The following is a 4345-nucleotide window of genomic DNA, read 5'->3' on the forward strand; positions in this document are numbered from 1 at the left end:
TGTGATGCTGGAGAAGACTTTTGAGAGTCCCTTGGACTGCAAGGAGATCCAACCAGTCCATCCTAAAGGAAATCAGTCCTGGGTGTTCATTGGAAGGACTGATGCTGAAGCTGAAGCTTCAATACTTTGACCACCTGATGTGATGAGCCAATTCATTGGAAAAGGCTCTGATACTGGGAAAGATTCAGGGCAGGAGGAGTAGGGGACAACAGAGGATGAGATTGTTGGATAGCATCACCGACTCAATGGACAGGAGTTTGAGTAAACTTTGGGAGATAGTTAAGGACAGGAAAGCCTGGCGTGCATGTTGCAGTTCATGGGGTTGCAAAGAGTTGAACACGACTTAGTGACTGAAGCCACTGAATAGCAACCTCACACATTTTCCCCAGGAAGACATTTTAGGTCCCATGAGCCCTCAGTAGGCTTTACTGAAGGAAGACAGGTGGCAGAAGATGATGGCAAAGCTGGTTTTGCACAAGAACACTAACACAGCTTGGGATCTGATTTTAGGCACCATCCCTAATGGTAAATGCTATGAAAGTGAAAGTCGCTCAGTCGTGTCCAAATCTTTTCAACCCCATGGACTGTATCCATGGAATTCTCCAGGCCAGAATACTGGAGTGGGTAGCCTTTCCCTTCTCCAGGTGATCTTCCCAACCCAGGGATCGAACCCAGGTCTCCTGCATTGTGGGCGGATTCTTTGCCAGCTGAGCCACAAGGGAAGTAAATGCTGTAAGTAAGTAAGTAATTGTTGATCGCTCAGTTGTGCCTGAGTCTTTGCAACCCCATGGACTGCAGCCCACCAGGCTTCTCTGTCCATGAGATTTTCCAGATCTTCCCAGCCCAGGGATTGAACCTGGGTCTCCTACACTGCAGGCAGATTCTTTACCGACTGAGCTACAAGGGAAGCCCAGTAAATGCTATCAATTCAGTTCAGTTCAGTCACTCAGTTGTGTCCAACTCTTTGTGATCCCATGAATCGCAGCATGCCAGGCCTCCCTGTCTATCACCAACTCCTGGAGTTCACTCAGACTCACGGCCATCGAGTCAGTGATGCCATCCAGCCATCTCATCCTCTGTCATCCCCTTCTCCTCCTGCCCCAATCCCTCCCAGCATCAGAGTCTTTTCCAATGAGTCAACTCTTCGCATGAGGTGGCCAAAGTACTGGTTTTCAGCTTTAGCATCATTCCTTCCAAAGAAATCCCAGGGCTGATCTCTTTCAGAGTGGACTGGTTGGATCTCCTTGCAGTCCAAGGGACTCTCAAGAGTCTTCTCCAACACCACAGTTCAAAAGCATGAATTCTTCGGTGCTCAGTCTTCTTCACAGTCCAACTCTCACATCCATACATGACCACAGGAAAAACCATAGCCTTGACTAGACGGACCTTTGTTGGCAAAGTAATGTCTCTGCTTTTGAATATGCTATCTAGGTTGGTCATAACTTTCCTTCCAAGGAGTAAGCGTCTTTTAATTTCATGGCTGCAGTCACCATCTGCAGTAATTTTGGAGCCCAGAAAAATAAAGTCTGACACTGTTTCCACTGTTTCCCCATCTATTTCCCATGAAGTGATGGGACCAGATGCCATGATCTTCGTTTTCTGAATGTTGAGTTTTAAGCCAACTTTTTCACTCTCCACTTTCACTTTCATCAAGAGGCTCTTTAGTTCCTCTTCACTTTCTGCCATAAGGGTGGTGTCATCTGCATATCTGAGGTTATACATATTTCTCCCAGCAATCTTGATTCCAGCTTGTACTTCTTCCAGCCCAGCGTTTCTCATGATGTACTCTGCATATAAGTTAAATAAACAGGGTGATGTACTCCTTTTCCTATTTGGAACCAGTCTGTTGTTCCATGTCCAGTTCTAACTGTTGCTTCCTGACCTACATACAGGTTTCTCAAGAGGCAGGTCAGGTGGTCTGGTATTCCCATCTCTTTCAGAATTTTCCACAGTTTATTGTGATCCACACAGTTGAAGGCTTTGGCATAGTCAATAAAGCAGAAATAGATGTTTTTCTGGAACTCTCTTGCTTTTTCCATGATCCAGCATATGTTGGCAATTTGATCTCTTGTTCCTCTGCCTTTTCTAAAACCAGCTTGAACATCTGGAAGCTCATGGTTCACATATTGCTGAAGCCTGGCTTGGAGAATTTTGGGCATTACTTTACTAGCGTGTGAGATGAATGCAATTGTGTGGTAGTTTGAGCATTCTTTGGCATTGCCTTTCTTTGGGGTTGAAATGAAAACTGACCTTTTGCAGTCCTGTGGTCACTGCTGAGTTTTCCAAATTTGCTGGCATATTGAGTGCAGCACTTTCACAGCATCATCTTTCAGGATTTGAAATAGCTCAACTGGAATTCCATCAACCCCTCTAGCTTTGTTCGTAATGATGCTTTCTAAGGCCCACTTGACTTCACATTCCAGGATGTCTAAATGCTATAGATCTCATTAAATTCTGTAGCCTGAATATAGGTAAGCTGTGTTTCTAAAACATTTTAGCTAACCATTAACTTGATCACATTTATTTTTTTAAATAAGAGCCTATTTGTACATTCACTGTGCTAAAAAAACAAGTCAGTAATTTTTCCAATGAACATACATCTCTAATGCTTACCTTGTGTTCAGCCACTGGCTTATGAAGAATTTTTCTTTTTGCATCTGATGCATAAAATCCTGCTTTTTGAATGTCATTATGTTTCCTTCGAGTAAACCACTCAAAAAATGTTCAATTCAGTTCATACAATTAAATCCCATAAATATTTTCTGAGCACACACTGTCTTTCACAGATGCAACATAATAGGAAATCGTCATAATCATAATAACCACCTTATGGTATTTAAGAATTTGCTAGGGGACATTAATTTTGAACACCACAAATAGATATATAAAAATTACTGCAAACATGACAGAAGTGTTATTTTCAAATCATAGTAATTGGTCAATTCAGCGTTTTCCCCAGGGTGGCATTGAGGTCCCAGGTGCCTTATGTAGCATTATGTCATTTGGGGGAGAGCATCTGGACTTCAGCTGGCAACTGCCCATGCTGTTAGCAGCTAAGATGTACATGATATATTATCCCTGTTGGGGTTTTAGTTTTCAAAATTACTCCATGCTGGAATCCCCTAAGAAGTCTGGATGAAATATGAGTTGCTGGGAATGTATGTATAAGAACAGAAGTACAGATGGGGATGGTCTACAGTGGGATCGCACTTTAACTCAGCTCACAAAACTCTCCTGAATATTCAGCCCATGCATTTCCTGTTCTTGTTAGTAGTACACAATATTAGAAGAAGACATTTCTGTTCTGAGAGCAAATGACATAGAAGCAAACGTTCTGTAGCTATTCAACTAACCATATGACAATGAAGGGAAATGACTTATTCATATATACAAGGCCAATATATTTTCCATCACCTACTATTCTGGAAAAAAGTGACAGAAGTTGTATTCCATTAATATAAAAAATAAGTCCAAGAAAGAAGAAGCTATGGGATATACAAAATATTGGAAAACTGCATGGTTAAGTCTAAATTATTGTTGAAAGACAACTTTTTCATTTAATGCAAATAAGAAATAAATGTTTCAAACAATAAATTGGAAAGGTAGTGATCTCAAAATTAAAATTAGGGGTTACAAATGAGCAAACTTTTTTTTGGGGGGGGGTGTATAGACAAAGGTGGACCCCGTGAACAGTATGAAAAGGCAAAATGATAGGATACTGAAAGAGAAACTCCCCAGGTCAGTAGGTGCCCAATATGCTACTGGAGATCAGTGGAGAAATAACTCCAGAAAGAATGAAGGGATGGAGCCAAAGCAAAAACAATACCCAGCTGTGGATGTGACTGGTGATAGAAGCAAGGTCCAATGCTGTAAAGAGCAATATTGCATAGGAACCTGGAGTGTCAGGTCCATGAATCAAGGCAAAAATGGAAGTGGTCAAACAGGAGATGGCAAGAGTGAATGTCGACATTCTAGGAATCAGCGAACTGAAATGGACTGGAATGGGTAAATTTAACTCAGATGACCATTATATCTACTACTGCGGGCAGGAATCCCTCAGAAGAAATGGAGTAGCCATCATGGTCAACAAAAGAGTCCAAAATGCTGTACTTGGATGCAATCTCAAAAACGACAGAATGATCTCTGTTTGTTTCCAAGGCAAACCATTCAATATCCCGGTAATCCAAGTCTATGCCCCAACCAGTAACGCTGAAGAAGCTGAAGTTGAACGGTTCTATGAAGACCTACAAGACCTTTTAGAACTAACACCCAAAAAAGATGTCCTTTTCATTATAGGGGACTGGAATGCAAAAGTAGGAAGTCAAGAAACACCTGGAGTAACAGG

The sequence above is a fragment of the Bison bison genome, unplaced genomic scaffold, assembly GCF_000754665.1.
Source record: "Bison bison bison isolate TAMUID 2011002044 unplaced genomic scaffold, Bison_UMD1.0 scf7180017864360, whole genome shotgun sequence".
NCBI classification, from domain to species: domain Eukaryota; kingdom Metazoa; phylum Chordata; class Mammalia; order Artiodactyla; family Bovidae; genus Bison; species Bison bison.